Raw genomic sequence first — 19,560 nt, forward strand, 5'->3', positions numbered from 1 at the left:
AAGACTCATCGAGGGGAGGTCCCCCTCCCCCTGAGAAACACAAAGTCTATCATACCACTCTTTAAACTCACTGACCGTTCTCGCTCCCACCACTCCATCAGGCAATGCATTCCACGGCTCAACCACCCTCCACACAAAGAAACCACTCCTTACCCTCTTGCTTACAGTTTCCTTTCGTAACTTCCAGGGATGGCCTCTTGTCATCACTCCTTCCCGCTGTTCAACCAAGCGAAAGAACTCAACAGTGTCAACCCTGTAACCACCTCTCAACAGTTTAAAAGTCTCAATCATATCACCTCTCCTTCTATCCACCAAACTCTGCAGTCCACATTCTCTCAGCCGATCCTCATAACTATCCTTGTACAGTCCTGAAACCATCTTTGTCATCCGTCTTTGTATCTTTTCCACAGTTAATTTATCCCCTTAAAATCCTGGGGACCAAATCTGAGAACAATAGTCCAAGTGTGGTCTGATCAGGGACTTATACAACGGAATGATAACCCTCTTATCTCTGTAGGTCAGTGTCCTTCTCATAATAGCAGCAATCCTCTGTGTTACCTTCACTACCTTTGCAATATGTCCCCTAAACTTCAGGTTTTTATCAATCATCAACCCCAGATCTCTTGTCTCCCCAACTTCCTCCAGTATAACTCCTCCCATAGAGTATGCAGCATCCCACCGATGTTTCCTAAACTCCTAAACTTCAAGACCTTACATTTTGCTGCATTAAACTGAAACCCCTATTCATTTGCCCATCTATCTAGCTTATTTAAATCCTCTTGCAGGCCTACCACATCTGCACTATTACTAATAATCCTTCCCAGCTTCGCATCACCCGCAAACAACTGAATATCCCCCTGCAATCCACTGGCTATGTCATTGATATAAAGGTTAAACAATATAGGTCCTAGTACTGAGCCCTGTGGGAACTTACTTGTAACCCTCTGCCTCCTGGAAACTGCTCCACCATACACAACTCTCTGATACCTATCAGACAGCCAATCCTGAATCCAGTTGACCAATCTGACATCCAGACCCATGTGCTGCAACTTAAATATCAGTTTATCATGTGGCACCCTGTCAAATGCCTTCGCCAAGTCTAAGAAAATTGCAGTATATATGCCTTTCCCTCATCTAATGTTCTTGTAACTTTATTATAAAAGGCTAGCATATTGCTAAAACAAGAGCGTCCTTTCACAAATCCATGTTGATTCTCACAGATAACATTACCCTCATCTGCCCAATGCTGTATACGGTCCCTCACTACTTTCTCCAAGATCTTAACAACTACTGATGACACACAGACTGGCCTATAATTAGACACTTCCAGTCTGTTACCACCCTTATGTAATGGCACAATCTTACCTTCCTTCCATTCCCTGGGCACCTTTGCCAAAGCCAGACTTTCATTGAAAAGCCACGTTAAAGGCACTGTCAATTCTCTAGCACATTCTCTCAAAACTCGTGGTGAAATACCATCCAGTCCCACAGCTTTACTGACATCCAGAGTACTCAGTATCTGAAACACACTCTCCTCCTGTACCTCCAGACCTCGAACCAGTCCTATCCCTCTAGCATTAAAACTGACTCCTCTAGAATGAAATACTCCAATAAAGTGTTCATTGAACAATTCCACTATGTCCTCTGCATCAGTCACTCTATTCCCATTTTTATCCCACAATATCATTCTTTCACAGTCATTTCTCCTCCTACTGGCCACATAGCTAAAAAATTGCCTAGGGTTTTCTTTGGATCTTAGGACCAATCTCCTCTCATATTCCAGTTTCGCTTTCCTTACCATTATGTCATTAGATACACTTATCTTATGCCTGGGCTCGTTATTTCTGTAAGATATGAAACATTTATTATTGACGCATGTTTGTGGTGAACTATTTTTTTGTAAATCTTATTTTATTTCGTTAAAATAACATATAATTATTTATTTATTATAGATACAAGGCTGAATTATGACGAGTGTCACTGTTGAAAATATGAAAAGAATTATATTTTTTTCAATTATCGTTACACGAAACAAATGCACTGCGATCTAACGCCGTTATTTGTTTGCACTTGTCATTGCTACGAATCTTTTATTGTTGTTGTTTGTTCGTGGTGAGAATGAAATATTTTTAATAAAGAAATTTTTAATATGTAAATTTATTTATTAATAAATTCGTTACTGATTAGGAAAAAAAAAGTGTTTTTTTTTTTTTTGTATATTTGCACCCCCACTTAAAATTTTCACCGGCTGCCACTGTCATTAATGTACAGATTGAATAACAACAGACCAAGCACTCATCTTTGTGATACACCACTTGTTACCTTAAACCTTTCAGAGTCACATCCAGTGGAGAGCTATGGAAATTTTAACAAAGGGCTTGCATCTTGGAGCAAAAAAAAAAAGCGGCTAACTTAGCCCTTATAATACTTATATTGCTACTTTGTAGAGATTCTGACAGATATGATAATTCCTATAGGATATCAATCATTAATGCTAGATCTTTTAAAATTCCAAATTGAGAATTCGGTTTAAAAAGCTCTTATATTAATCTTTTGATGCAAAATGCTTGCATAAAGCTTGGTAATTTCTCCACACAGCAAGAGCCGTTCGTAAACTGCAAGCTGCCTATCGTAGTCCAAACACACAGCCAATGTTGAAAGTTATTTTTCACTTGGTTAGACTATAATTTAGTTTAATCCTTTATCCATGTGTGAGCAAACAAAGTTTGGACCTGAAAATATCTTCAGGACTGAATATGGTGTTTTTACCAGGGTAAGGCAGTACAACACCGGGCAACTCGTAGCAAAGGTGGACCAAGCTAACAACACTCCTATCCCAATATCTCCAATAATGCAAAACACATCTCCTTGCGGATATGTATAATGTTATGCATTAAGGGATTGGCCACTACCCAGACTAGTTTCGACCTTTATTGAGGTCTCTTCAGTGTGAGCCAGACCCAGAGGTGGTCTGGAGAAGATACCAGATATCAGAGGAGATACCAGGCAGAAGCAATAGTGAGGTCATCTTTACCTATAGGAGTTGCTTCTCTAAATCCAGAGATTACTCTGGATTTAGAGAAGGCTCCCACTGAAGAGACCTTAATAAAGGTCGAAACTAGTCTGGGTAGTGGCCAATCCCATAATGCATAACATTATACATATCCGCAAGGAGATGTGTTTTGCATTTTGGGAGATACTGGGATAGGAGTGTTGTTAGCTTGGTGTTGTACTGCCTCACTCTGATAAGGTAGTACAACACCATATTCAGTCCTGAAGATATTTTCAGGTGCAAACTTTGTTTGCTCAGACTTGGATAAAGGATTAAACTAAATTTATTACACACAGCTGATCTTTAAAATTTTAATACCAAGGTCTTGTGATTGATGATAAGAACCATATAATTTATTCATAAATATTTCAAAATGATTTATTTCTTTAATGTTTTTTTTTATCGAATCGTCTAATGCTAATTGTAAACAATGAGCTACACAATGACAAATCACAATGTTGGGAAATCTTTGTAGAAGTTTGATTGCAACACCTGATTTGTTTCCTAACATTAAACTAGTTCCATCAGAACAAAATCCAATGTGATGATTTTTTAAATAGTAATCAGAAAATCCATATGAATTTAAAGTAGCAATTATATTTAAAGTAGCGGTGGTATTTTCTAGTTCTACGCAATTAATAAGCAAGAAGAACAAGGGACTCGCAAATTTGAGAAAAATTTAACTAAGGGCTTGCGCGAGTCCCCACGAACCAATTATAGCTCACCACTGCTCACATTCCTTGTAGACCACTTTTTGATATCTGTCTAAATAAAATAATAATAATAATAATAATTAAAAAGGAAAAGATAAAAAGTTGGGTTGACACATAAGTCGAAAGATATTAATAGGAACAAAAAATGTTATATGGACTAATGAAGAATAGACGATAAAATGAGGAGCCAGGTTTAATAATAAATTGGGATGGAATCTTGTAAGTAATGGAAGAGAGATTAAGATAATGTGGCAACATCATGTTAGATATCTGTTAAATAAAGATGAAAGCCTTAGCAAAATAAATTGGACTGAATACAGTAATAATAACGAAATAAGTTGGATAATAAGGAATAAGTCAGACAGAGATTGAAAAAGCATTAAGGAAGATGAAAAATAGAAAATTCCCTGGGATAGGTGATTTGCCTATTGAATTGATCAGAGCCAGGTAGAACAGGATTGAAATGGTTATGTGCCATCTGGAGAAAGAAGGTGAAAGAAAGAAGAAATTATTCGAACAAGGTGCTTATTCTTTCGATATGTAAACTAGGCTAAAGAAGAGAGAATAGTAACTATAAAGGAACAACATTATTCTATCACTGTGCAAAGATTTATGAAAGGATAATGGCAACAAGAATATGAGATAAAATAGAGGAAAGTCTAAGAGAAGATAGTTTGGTTTCAGTAAAGGTTGATCAACTGTCGATCTGATTTTTTCTGTAAGAGGAATGATGCAAAGACGGTGGGAATTTGGAAAAAGCCAATATAAAAATGCATTTCTTGATTTGAAAAAAAGCTTTTGATTGTATCCAACAGGGGAAAAGGCTGGGAAAATTTGGAAAAGATAGGCATAGAAAAAAAAAAAAGGAAAAATAGTCATAATAAATAATATATATTATTATTATTATTATTCAGGCCTCCGTGGAGTCAAAAGACTCATCGTGGGAGGTCCTTCCTAAGAACATAAAGTCTGTCAAGACTCATCGAGGGGTGCCCCCCCCCCAGAAACATAAAGTCTATCATACCACTCCTTAAACTCATTGACCGTTCTCGCCCTCACCACTCCATCAGGCAATGCATTCCACGGCTCAACCACCCTCCATGCAAAGAAACCACTCCTCACTTCATCACTCCTTCCCGCTGTTCAAGTGAAAGAACTCCCCAGTGTCAACCCTGTAACCACCTCTCAATAGTCAACCCTGTAACCATCGCTAAACTCTGCAGTCTACATTCCCTCGGCTAATTCTCATAACTATCTTTGTACAGTCCTGAGACCATCTTTGTCATCCGTCTTTGTATCTTTTCCACAGTTAATTTATACCCTTCAAATCCTGGGGACCAAATCTGAGAACAATAATCCAAGTGTGGTCTGATCAGAGACTTATACAACGGAATGATAACCCTCTTATCTCTTAGTGTCCTTCTCATAATTGCAGCAATCCTCTGTGTTGCAGCAATCTTCACCACCTTTGCAATATCTCCCCTAAACTTCAGGTTTCTATCAATCATCAACCCAGATCTCTTGTCTCCCCAACTTCCTCCAGTATAACTCCTCCCATAGAGTGTGCAGAATCCCATCGATGTTTCCCAAACCTCAAGACCTTACATTTTGCTGCATTAAATTGAAACCCCATTCATTTTCCCATCTATCTAGCTTATTCAAATCCTCTAGCAGGGCTACCACATCTGCACCATTACTAATAATCCTTCCCAGCTTCTTGTCATCCGCAAACAACTGAATATCCCCTTGCAATCCACCGGCAATGTCATTGATATAAAGGTTAAACAATATAGGTCGTAGTACTGAGCCCTGTGGGACCTCACTTGTAACCCTCTGTCTCCTTGAAACTGCTCCACCATACCCAACTCTCTGATACCTATCAAAAAGCCAATCCTGAATCCAGTTGACCAATCTGACATCCAGACCCATGTGTTGCAACTTAAATATCAGCTTATCATGTGGCACCCTGTCAAATGCCTTTGCTATGTCTAAGAAAATTGCGGTATATGCCTTTCCCTCATCTAATGTTCTTGTAACTTTATTATAAAAGGCTAGCATATTGCTAAAACAAGAGCGCCCTTTCACAAATCCATGTGGACTCTCACAGATAACATTACCCTCATCTGCCCAGTGCTGTATACAGTCCCTTGCTACTTTCTCCAAGATCTTAACAACTACTGATGACACACAGACTGGTCTATAATTAGACACTTCCAGTCTGTTACCACCCTTATGCAATGGCACTATCTTACTTTCCTTCCATTCCCTGGGCACCTTTCCCACAGCCAGACTTTCATTGAAAAGCCAGTTTAAAGGCACTGTCAGTTCCCTAGCACATTCTCTCAAAACTCGTGGTGAAATACCATCCAGTCCCAAAGCTTTATTGACATCCAGATTTCTCAGTATCTATGTTAAGTCAAACAGATTTGAATAAATTTTTAATGACAAGAAAGGAGAAACAGCTATACATGCAAATGACTGGTGATTTGGCACATCAGAAGAAGAACTACAGAAGAAACTGGAGAAATGAAACAGTGTGAAAAAGAACTTTGAATTACATATTAACAGCAGGAACAGTGAGAGTATGGTTTCAAATTACAGAGGAAATGTAAAATGTTATGATGAGGATGATTTCACCAGGTCAAACTTTTTTTTTAAAGTGTAAATAGTCTACTTACACTTCAGTGGGACAGTGACGTCCCACTGACGTGCAAGCTTTTGATTAACAAAAGTTATTATTTGCCAATTTTGACTTATACAACAGAGACTAACTTAAATAGACATGAATAGAATACAAGAAATGGAAATGAAATTTTTAAGGACAATATTGTCAAAAACAAGGAAAGATCAGATAAGAAATGTAGACATTAGAATTGAAAAGTATGAAGAAATTTTATTATTATTATTATGATTCGGGCTTACGTTACGTGGATCAAAAGACTCATCATGGGAGGTCCTTCCCTTCCTAGAAAACACACAGTCTATCATACTACTTCTTGAACTCACTGACCATTCGTGCTCTCACCCCTCTTGCTCACAACTTCTTTTCTTTACTAGCAGCAGTGATGGCCCCTTTTCCTCGCTTCTACCCCTTGTATACCACCAAGCAAAAGAACTCCCTAGTGTCAACCCTGTAATTAGCACTCAACAGTTTAAAAGTCTCAATCATATCACCTCTTCTCCTTCTTCTCTCTGCCAAACTCCGCAGTCCATGTTCCCTCAATTGATCCTCATAAAACGTTGTACATCTACATAGTGGACTAGAACCAAAAGTGCATATCTCTTAGCACTATGATCATAACCTCTAAGACACTGTCTCTTCAGCTTGTTGAAGGAGGAAATAGGATCCGATTATGACTACGAATCGACTCTTCTTCAGGTTGGTTCATGAGATTCAAGCAGCGTTTTTGCACTGCATAATGTGAAAATGTATGGTGAATCTGCAAGTTCCAATCAGAAGGCTGCCAAGGAGTTTGTGGAGAAATTGTATAAAATTATTATGGAGGAAAATTATTTGCCGCAGCAAATATTTAATATGAATGAACCTCCTTCTTTCGCAAAAAAATTCCCAAATGGACAATTCATCCACAAAAAGCGAAAATACATGCCTGGTTTCGAAGCTCTTAAAGAGCGTGTTACAATTCTGTTAGGGTTAATGTGGCTGGATATAAACTGAAACCTTTTGTGATATGACACAAGAGAATCCACGAGCCTTCAAAAACATTAGGAAGCATACCCTTCCAATTCATTATCAGAACAATAAGAAATCGTGAATGATTCAAAAATTGTTTGCGAATGCCTTAATTAACTGTTAACTGTGATGTGAGTGAAATGGAAAGCTATTGTGTGAAATGAAATGTAGAATTTAAAATTTTATTAATTCCAGATAATGCTTCAGGTCATCCATCTTATATCGGTGATCTTCACCAAGTTCAAGGTCATGCTTCTCCCTGCAAACACTAATTCATTGATCCAGCTGATGGATCAGAGAATTCTTGCAGTGTTTAAGGCTTATTTATCTACGGAGAACTTTTTCACAAGCCGTTTCTGCTACTGAAGGAAACGACCAGATTCTCATGCAATTCTGGAAAAATTCAATATTTATCATGTTATTAAAATATTTCTATGACTTGGGACGAAGTGACCTCTCAATGTAGGAGTAACATATGGAAAAAGACATTATAAAGGTTTGTGCACGATTTTGGAAGTTTTGAAAAAATTGAAGACGTTTGTAAATTGAGTGAAGAAATAGTGCGCCTTGCAAACGATCTGAATCTCGAAGTGAATGATGGCAACATACTTCAACACGTAGGAAGCGCCACTGAGGAGTTGACTAATGAAGAATTGGTCAAACTGGAAGCATAATGTGTTGCAGAAGAAAAGGAAGAGAAACAAGAAGAGGTTGTTAAAAAAATTCACAGTGAAGGGTCTTGCAGAAATCTTCTCTACAGTTAGCGATGTTCTCCAAATGGTTGAAGACACTGGCCCCAATGCTGAACGTCACTTTTAACTAATATAGAAAGGAAAGTACATGATCTTGTGCTTGCTATAAAGAAATTTATGATATAAAGAAGAAGAGGAATAAGCAAAGCACATTGTACATTTTCATCAAAAAAACAAAGGTTACACCAGAAGAGCCACAGCCTAGTCCTTCATATAGGGAAGGTAATGAAGATGTGATTGTGGAGGAAGATTTGGGTGATTATTCTCCTGTTTTATAGTGGCATTAACGCACAGTACAGTTTTATAATAAGGTTTAAAAATTAAAATGACAGTCCCTAACCCCTATAGGTTAGGGACTGTCTGTTTTTTAATGTATCGACTTACGTCCTACATTATGGAACGGAAGCCCGATGTAAGTCGAGGAATGACTGTATTGGCTAAGAAGGTGTTCAGAATATGGTCAATTTCAGTGGTGTGTGTGTGTGTGTGTGTGTGGCACTTACCCACATTATCCCATATTATTATTATTATCCTAAAGATTCCATGGAGTCAAAGACTCATCTAGGAGATTCCTTTGTCATATACACAGTTCATTATACTTTGCCTTAAACGCATTCAAATTCTCCATGCAACAAACTGCTTATCATTCCCATGCTCACACCCTCCTCATATAGTTTCCAGTGATGATCACTTGTTCTTCCCCAATCTCCCACGGTTTTGTGAAAAACCTCTTCAGCTTTAATCCTATAGCAATCTCTTACCAACTTGTATGTCTCTATCATAACATCTTTCTTCCTTCTCTCCACTAGATTCTGTAAATTACATATTCTCAACCTTTCTTCATATTTAACATTCCAGAGATCAAAAAGTACCTTAGTCAATCACTTCTGGACCCTTTCCAACATCTTTTGTCCTTTGGAAAACCAGGTGACCAAATCTGTGCAGTCAAGGCATTATACAATGGAACCAGAACTTCCTTGCTTCTACAAATTAGTCATCCTCATCATCCCCATCATTCCTCATCATTGTGTTGTCTTTACAATTTTGGCAATGTGTCGTCTAAATTTTAGATCTTTATCCACCATCTCCCCAAGATCTCTTATTGCCTCCACTGCCATCAATTTAACCCCACCAAGCATAAATTCTACATCCCGTCTTTGTTTTTTAAATTTTAAATCATACATTTCACAACACTGAACTGGAATCCTGGCTCTCACCCATTAACTCAATCTATTCAAGTCTTCTTGTAAGGCCAGAACACCTGTTCTACTCCTCACAATTCATCCCAAGTTTGCATCATCTGGAACAACTGAATATCCTCATCCATATCTTTCCCAATATCATTAACATATAGGTTAAACAGCAGTGTCCATAAAACAGATCCCGACACAACGCTAGTGACTTTCCTGTTCAGAGATATTTTTCCCCATACATAACTATCATTCTTTCCCCATACAAATGCAAAATCAAAGTATACTACTACCACATTATTGTAATAAGAAAGTAGATTATTAAAAAATGATCTCCCTTTAGCAAATCCATGCTGTCCATCAAAGATAATACCACTGTTATCATCCTGATTCTGGATCCTGGTTCTCACCAGCATCTCCAACACTTTAACAACAACTGACACACAGGTAAGCCTAGAGTTTGATACTTGAGTTCTGTCATTTCCTTGATGAAGCAATGCAATGTTGCCTTCCTTCCACTCCTTTGGAATTTGACGCAATGTTAGACTCATGTTAAACAAATATGTCAAGACAGATAACTCCCTGGCACATTCCTTCAAAAAATGTGGTGATATATCATCAAGCCCCGAGGCCTTATTAATATCATTAGCTCAATTCCCATTATATCTCTTGCTCACATACAGTCAGTCTCTCCTCCTCATCATTAAGAAACCTAGGATTCTGGGATACATCCACTATCCACTACTCTCAAACTCTCCATGATATGACATTCACAAGAATGAAAGACCATTATGAACTTATCCTTAAACATCTCATCTATATCCTCCACACCTCCACAGCAGTTGTTCTTATACCATTTTCTCCAATCAATGTCATCCTTCCATATTTATTTATTTTTATTTATTTATTTATTTATTTATTTATTTTTTGCTGGCTACATATTGAAAGAATTACCTACAATTTTTTTTTTTTTTACTTCATTAATTACCTGCCACTCATAATACACTTTTGCTACCCTTACTAACTGAGTCACCCTCCTTGTCTGTACATTGTAATGCTCATGGAATTGATTATTACCATTCATCTTATGTTGTCTCCATAATAATTTTTCCTATATCGCATGTTTAATCTCTTTATTCATCCATTTCGCACCTTCGTTATTTAACCTCCTGACCCTTGGAATACATTTAGACATTGCTTCTACTAGATATGTTCTTGAATATCACCCAAGCAGCATTGATCTCCTTTCCAACCAACTTCTCATTCCATGCTACACCTGCAAGCTGTCTCCTGAGCTTCTCATGATCACCAGCTTTGTAGTTCCAAACATACCCTTTCCTCACAGAAGTCATCAAATTGCTGGCAACTACCTAGGCAGTCACTTCATATTCACTCTCATCAACTGGAGAATGAGTTGACACCACATTTATGATAACATCCTCTGATGAGATGATTATATCCAAGACTCTCAATCCTTGCCTTCCCCTCTGTTGTCTATTAACTGAAGTAGCTCTACCTCAGCATTGATCTCCATTCCAACCAACTCCTCATTGCATGCTACACCTGCTCGAGAAACCCATTTTCTTTACTTCTAGTTGTTATTTCATCATCTCAGTCTATATTGCCATAATTAAACTGCAGACTTCAGCTGACTAATAAGAGAAACTTTTCAAATCTTTCATATGATGAGAACAACCACTAAAATGGGATGTGTCTTACGTGGTGACCAATCCTATAGGATGAGAGGAGGACACTTCCTAATGCTAGTTCTTCCCACTCTGAAAAGTACTACAAGGTAATGTAATGTGTGTGTTCAAATACCTCATTTCAAGGGAAGGAAGGGGAAACATAAAAAATATTTGACTCCCTCTGTGTATACTTCTTGTTTCAAAATATCATATACTTTCTAAACTGTAAAAAGTATGAATTAAATGATACAGAATGTTCAGTATTGTATGAAAAATAATGAGCAATTTTTCCGTAAAACATAGTTTATACATCACAATTCTCGTGGAAAGGCCTAGACGTTGGTTATGCATTTTTAACTAAGTGATTTAAGGAAATCACAACGTCACTAGGATACATTAAAATAAATTTTAATATACATCAATATTTCGGCAACGTCACATTGCCATTTTCAAGAAACTTAAGAACAAGACACGTGCATGCCGGCACAACCTTTGACGTAAGTTATGGGAATTCTATGGACTTCTTCTTGTCTGGTTTGATGTGTGGGAAAGTGACTGATGATTTTTTGAGTTGTTTTAGGATTATATCCATTTAGGATGGCTGTATTTTTGATTACTTCTAATTCTTCATTTAGAGATTCTTCAGAGGAGCAGAATTTGTGTGCTCTGGAAACTAGTGATTTAATAATGCCAGATTTCTGAGATGGATGATGAGCGGAAGAATTGTGAATGTAGCGACCTGAGAATGTAAGCTTGTTAAAGAAAGTTCTGAAGCCCTACTACACAGACCAAATTTAAACCGCAACAACATTCTCACTATGTTAAAAACGTTTAACATAGTATCAGATCCTTCAACTCGCCAGAACTGAATTATAGTGCCAACTATAGAACGTTCCTAAATAACAACAAGTGAGATCATCCACGCTCTATGAATGTATTGTACGCACTCTGTTCTTTGTTTAATATAATTGGAATCGGTTGATTTTAGTTTGTAACAGTTTTTTACTTTTTAGTGCCTTACATCAGTTATGTACCCTGAAGATGCCAACAGACTTAGTTGGTGAAACTAGTTGGTATAACTTAGTTATTTATTATATACACTTGATCAATATAATCCCAATAAAAGTTTTTCCAGAACATTCTCACTATTCCTAAAGTATGAGAAATTGTTATACAAAATGGTGTAAAATAATTATTATTAGTTTTTTTTTTTTTTTTTTTTTTTTTTTTTTACTTCTGTAACACGTTACACACGTTTAATGAGATTCTATTGTAATCATGCACCCTAACTGTATGTTATTCCTATTATTGTTTAAAACTACTGTACTGATGATGTCCTAAGATTCTTAGGATGAAATATTTACAATTAAATAATTTTCACTGTGGTTATGATCTCACCACAAGTTTCGTTATTTTAAAAAATAAATAAATAAAATAAAAAATTAAAAATTAAGAAAATGATATTCATGTGTTATGTCTCCATAAATTCTTCACTATGAATGCTGACCACCGTGTAACCTTAAAAGAAATAACACATTCTGGTAATGCATTCGATTCACTCACATTTCTCCTTGTAAAAAAATCTACTCCTCACACACCTCTTCACCACATTTTTACCTAACTTCCAGAGATGGCCTCTGATTCTTCCCCTCTTGCTTTCTACTCTTTTTATAATCCCATCTGGATGAATCCAGTAAATCCTATCACTAACTTAAATGTCTCTATCTATCATATCACCTCTTTTCCTCCTATCCACTAAACTCTGCAATCCACATTTCTTCAACCTCTCTCCATAGCCAGCATTCCAAAGTCCTGATATTGTCTTAGTCACTAATTTCTGGACCCTCTTCAATGTTTCCACATCACACTGAAAATGTTACTTGTCCATGTTTTTCCTCATTGAAAAACAAATAAACTTATTTATTGTTGTTATTATTATCACTATTATTAACATCTAACTTCCACAGAAGCAGAAACTCTCACAGAAGGTACACACTATCACACAAGAAGTACATGAGACTGTGCCTTAAAATCATTCAGTTAGTGTCTGCATTCACAAAAGCACAAGCATTGCATTCTACTCACCAACAAACAACTTGATCCTGACTTCTTACAATGACTTGTTCCATGTTACCTGATAACACCTGCCCAACTTATATGTCTCAATCATATTTGCAGCTCTAATAAGAGAAAACCTGGGAAACAAATCTGTGCACAATAATCCATATGAGGCCCGATCAAGATCTTGCACAATTATTATTATTATAATACCCTCCTTGGAGTCGACAGAATAATCATGGGAGGTTTATTCAACTGACAACATCATATAGAATCTTAAAATCCTTAACACTCCTTGCATCAACTACGCATTCTGGTAATGTGTTCCATTCACTAACAATTCTCCATGTAAAAAATCTAATCCTCACATTCCTCTTCACCACACTTCTACATAACTTCCAGGAATGACTTCTGATTCTTCCCCTCTCACCTTCTACTCTTTCTATAATCCCCTCTGGATTAATCTGATACTCTCACTAACTTAAATGTCTCTCTATCATATCAGTTGTTTCCCTCCTATCCACCAAACTCTGCAATCCACATTTCTTCAATCACTCTCCATAGCCAACATTCCACACACCTGATATTGTCTTAGTCACTCGTCTCTGGACCCTCTCCAGTGTCTCCACATCACACTGAAAACCAGATCACTAGATTTGAGCACAATAGTCCAAGTGTGGTCTGACCAGTGTCTTATACAGTGGCACAACCATTTCCTTATCCTTGCATGATAGGGTACTTCTTATCATAGCACCACTACTACGATGTGCAACCTTTGCAATCCTAGCAATATGCCTTCTAAACTTCATTCTACTGTCAACCATCACTCCCAAATCTCTAATCATCTATTTCCTGCAGCACAGCACCATCAATATAGTACACAGCCTTATATTTCTGCATTCTAAAATACAACACCTTACACTTCTTGATATTAAAACTACAACCTCACTCTTTTGTCCAAGGAAAAGGTCTGTTCAAATCTTCCTGAAGGGATTTATCAGCAGCAGTACTACTTATAATTCTTCCCAACTTGGCATCATCAGCAAATACAAATAACTGAATATCCCCAGTCAGTTCACAAGATATATCATTTACAAACAAGTTAAACAGCAGATGCCCAAGAACAGAATCCTGGGGCACACCACTGGTTACCTTCCTTTTTTGAGATACTGCTCCATCATACACACTTGCCTATATCATTCAGAGAGCCAATCTTAAACTCTGTATTTCTGAATACCAAGATCCTCACACACATCATAGCCATTATCTGATGTGACGACTTTACAACTTGTGCAATGTGGTCCTTGAATTTCAGGTTCTTGTTCACCACTACTCAGAGATCTCTCATCTCTCCTACTTCTTTTATTTTCCCCTCCATGTGTATACTTTGCATCCCATCATTGCTTACCAAATTTCAAACCTTAAACTTTCCTAAATTCAATTGACCATTTCATTTTCCAGTCCATTCATATTGGCTAAGCATATTGGACATAACACAATTCCTGATACAGGTTTTGGCAAGAGAGAAAATCACAGTCTCCATCAATTAGTATAACATAAGTACTTAACACACTGTCATGGATGAATTACAGACCATGTGATCAACATTCCTGTAATGCCACAAGTTACACACTTAATTCTCTTTCATGGTTATGCCATGGTGTCAAGATTAACAGTGATGTCACATCTGGTTTTGTGCTTTGTACCATCTCGAGGATGATAGAGCTAAGAAAAACAAGTATGGAAACCATACTTGTTTTTCTTAGCTTGTTTTTGCTTGAATTTCCATTTAGCTAGTTTAAAAGTAATTCATTTCATGACAATTCAGGACAGAAAATAGTATAAAAACATTCCAGATAAATTATGATTGAAGTCCACTGTCATTTCATACTAAATAACCATACCTGTTCAAGTCTGTCTGTAACCCAGCATTTGCTTGACTAAACATTTTTCTCCCAAATTCTGCATCATTTGGAAACAGTTGTATATCACCAGTTAAAGCTGATATAAGGGGACCAATCGTTCGATGCTGTTGGCACACTCTCTCTCGATGAGTCTTTGGACTCCCTGGAAGTGTCTAATAATAATAATAATAAAAATAATAATAATAAAAGCTGTCTCGATATCATTAATATACAAGTTGAACAACAATTGGCCCAACACAGACCCTGAGGCACACCTTATTAAGATGAAGTCCACTTAATCCTAGTGAACTTCCCCTTTTGAGATATTACATCCACTAGATAAAACTTACTGATGCCTATCTGAGAGATGGTTAGCAATTCAACACGCTAGTCTGTTATCCAATCCTACCTGTTTCAATTTATTTAACTGCTTGTCATGTGGCAGTCTATAAAAAGCTTTTGAAAAATCTAAGTATACCACTGTACATGCATCCTTTGTCCAATGTGTTCATCTCCTAGTTATAATAGATAAGTTGGTAAAACATGATCTCTTTAAGAAGCCAATGCTGATAATCACAGAGAATACTGCTGTTATCAATCCATTTCTGTATCCTAGTTCTCTCTAAGCTCTCCAATACCTTAACCGCAATTCCAGATATGCAGATTGGACTAAACTTTAGCTACAGCTTTCTCACCACCTTTATGCAGTGGAACAATTTTACCTCCCCCCACCCATGGGACCCGGGCTGTTGTAAGACTATTATTAAAAAGGCATTCCAATGCTACTGTTCTCCCTGGGATATTCTCTTGAAACACTTAATGATATGTCATCAAATCATGTTGTCTTATGGACAATATGACTTTGACATTGAGCTTATTTAATTCCTCTTGCACCTCCTACTCACTCACAATTAAGCTATCCTTTCCTGTTTCCTCTATGCTTGAGCTTCTTATGATTCCATCCTCATCATCATCATCATGAAACAGACTTAAAAATTGTTCAGTGAATACCACAACTATGCCCTCTGCAGCAGTTACTATTACATGATCTTCATCTATTAACATAATCATTCTTCCTTCTAATGGCAACATGTTGTGTAAACTCTGTATGGGTTATTTTTTGCCCGATTTGCTCATTTCTGCTCAATTTGCACTTTCTATCCTTACAAATCCTCACCTTCCTCAGCTGCTCTTTCACACTTAATCCCTTCATTCGTCCATTTCACATCAACTCACTGACCATTCTCGCTCACACCACTCTATCAGGCAATGCATTCCAAGGTTCAACCACCCTCCATGCAAAGAAACCACCCCTCCCCCATTTGCTCACAGCTTTCTTTTGTAACTTCCAGGGATGGCCTTTATCATCACTCCTTCTCACTATTCAACCAAGAACTTTCCAATGTCAACCCTGTAACCACCTCTCAACAGTTTAAAAGTCTCAATCATATCACCTCTCGTTCTTCTATCTACCAAGCTCTGCAGTCCTCATCCCCTCAAAACTAACATTGTACAGTGCTGAAACAATCTTCGTTATCACCTTTGTACCCTTTCAGCTGTTAATTTATCTGTTCAAATCCTGGGGACCAAATTTGAGAACAATAGTCTAAGTGTGGTCTGATCAGTGTCTTATTCAACGGAATGATAACTCTTTTATCTTTGCAGGTCAGCGTCCTTCTCAGTATTGCAACAATATTCTGTGTTACCTTCACCACCTGTGCAATATGTCCCATGAATTTCAGGTTTCTATCAGTCATCAACCCCAGACTCTTGTCTCCCCTACTTCCTCCAGTCTCCAATAGAGTATGCAGTGTCCCATCGATGTGTCCCAAACCTCAAGACCTTACATTTCGCAGTATTAAACTGATGTCCTCATTCATTTGCCAGTCTGTCTAGTTTATTCAAATACTCTTGCAGGGCTACCCCATCTGCACTATTACTAATAACTTTTCCCACCTTCACATCATCTGCAAACAACTGAATATCCCACTGATAATGTCATTGATATAAAGGTTAAAAAATATAGGTCTCAGTACTAAGCCCCGTGGGAACCCACTGCCTCATTGAAACTGCCCCACCATACACAACTCTCTGATACCTATCAGACAGCCAATCCTGAATCAAGTTGACCAATCTGACATCCAGACATGTGTGCTGCAACTTAAATATCACTTATCATATGGCACCCTCTGAAATGCCTTTCCTGAATCCAAGAAAATTGCAGTATATGCCTTTCCCTCATTAACTGCTCTTGTAACCTTATTATAAAAGGCTAGCATATTACTAAAACAAGAGCACCTCTTAACAAATCCATGTTGACTCTCACAGATACATTACCCTCATCTGTCCAACACTGTATATAGTCCCTCACTAATTTCTCGAAGACCTTAACAACTACTGATGATACACAAACTGGCCTATAATTAGACACTTCCAGTATGCAACCACTCTTATGCAATGGCATTATCGTACCTTCCTTCCATTCCCTGCGCACCTTTCCTGCAGCCAGACTTTCATTCAAAAGCCAGGTCAAAGGAGTTGTCAGTTCTTTACCACATTCTCTCAAAACTCATGGTGAAATACCATCCAGTCCCACAGCTTTACTGACATCCAGGGTAATCAGTATTTGGAACACACTCTCCTCCTGCACCTCTAAACCTCAAATCTGCCCTATCCCTCTAGTATTAAAATTTACTCCTCCAGGTTGATATACACGATAAAGTGTTTCATTGATCATTTTCACTTCCCCAATCGTTTCTCCTACTACTGGCCACACAGCTAAAATATTCCCTAGGATTTTCTTTGGATCTTAGGGACAATCTCTTCTCATATTCCAATTTTGCCTTCCTTACCATACTAGTCACTCTCCTGTCCTGTGTCTTATATTCTTCATGCATCTGCTCTTCACCTGTCTCCTTATATCTCTTCCATAGCCTCTTTTTCACATGCAGTTCCTGTTTAATATTGTTTGTCATCCACTTTACACCAAATTGTGTCCTCTTCTTCACTTGTGGAATGCAGCTTACAAATATTCTTTCACAATTTCTGAAGAAATAATGATATCCGTCCTTACAATTGCTCCCTCCATAAAACTTCCCTTGATATCTAAGACTCTTATAATCACCTGCTTTATAATTCCACATATGTTTCTGTCTCTTTGATACTCTGGCATGTCTATTCATCTTTCAAGTCAAAACCACATGGTCACTCTCTTCAACTGATAGGAGAGATGTCATCTCAGTCATTATCAACTCTTCTGATGCTATGACCAAATCCAAAACTTTTGAACCTCTTGTTCCTTCTATTAAATGTTGCCTAAGATATTTGTCCCTCAAGAATTCTAGAAATTCCATTCCCTTATTGCCAATTTATACTGCTGTAGTTAAAATCTCCCATAAAATCCCCCCTTTCCTTACAAGGTCTGATGATAATAATACACCTGATACAATGTTTGTGATTGTTGTATTCTCTAAGCACGTTATCAAGCCTGCAAAAAAAAAAAAAAAATTCACTATCTTCTAAGACCAGTTAACTAACATTGAATTGAAAAAGTCCATGTATGGATTTCTCATATCGTGAGAATCAAATTGAACAAGACCTTTTCCTATCAATGGCCTTGTCCCATCATTCTAACTGTGGATGACTGAATCTTCTTTTCGTTTTTGTATTATCTGTTTAATTTTGGTATTTATATATATACCTTTATAATCGCTATACTGATAGAATTTTATTTATCATTCTCTAAATGCACATTTTATATTATCAATCTTTGTTTCAGCAAATTGAGATCCTGAGTTACATTGGTGGATATATTGGAATATGGTTAGGTGTCTCTCTTGTAACTATGTTTGATTAAGGAGTAGCTGTTTCAGATGCAGTTTTTCAAAAGCTAGCCTTAAGAAGAAGAAGAAATAAAAAGAATCTAGATCACAGTACTAAACAACATTTAGTCTCTAATATTTAAATATTTGTTTATTAATGTCTATGGAATGTAAAATAAATTAGCTTGATGTCTTGCATTAACACACCTGTTTTTCGGATATCACAATTACATTTGGCATGATTATTTAACTCAAAACTATTTTAAGACTTTTCCGAAAAATAATGTTGATATTCTTATATTTTCAACCTAGCAATATATGTCTATAGTTCAATAAATGCAAAGATATCTTAAAAAAAAAAAAAAAAAAAATATATATATATATATATATATATATATTTAAGCATCACAAAAATGTTACCAGCACATGTGCTTTTTTTCACAGTTATTGAATGCCTCATGATCTGTTAATCCAAACAATAAGGCTTCTCAAAGGATTGATAACCTGAGGAGAGCTTGCAAGAATGGAGATTTAAGAATCATACTTAAAGTGATAAAATCTTGTAAAAGGAATAAATTATCAGTATTAAGCAAGCCACTCAGCTCATTTAAATTTTTTCTTAGTTTTATATTTCCCAACATTATCAAAATGCAAATCTATATTCTTTCCAGCAAACATATTGTGTGTATCA

The 19,560-nt window shown here is 36.9% G+C and overlaps 1 long non-coding RNA gene across 2 annotated transcripts in view; it reads left to right on the top strand.

The window, feature by feature from the left end:
• Positions 1-19,312, top strand: part of LOC150105239 (uncharacterized) — a 112,393-nt gene extending 93,081 nt beyond the window's left edge. For both annotated transcript variants that reach the window (XR_016548599.1, XR_016548598.1), the window contains exon 3: positions 18,827-19,312. This is a non-coding gene — a long non-coding RNA (uncharacterized LOC150105239). The remainder of the gene's footprint in view (positions 1-18,826) is intronic.
• Positions 19,313-19,560: the final 248 nt, after the last annotated feature.

Source organism: Typopeltis vanoorti, chromosome 7 (genome assembly GCF_054136105.1).
Source record: "Typopeltis vanoorti isolate ZY-2024b chromosome 7, IOZ_Tvanoo_1.0, whole genome shotgun sequence".
Lineage (NCBI taxonomy): Eukaryota > Metazoa > Arthropoda > Arachnida > Uropygi > Thelyphonidae > Typopeltis > Typopeltis vanoorti.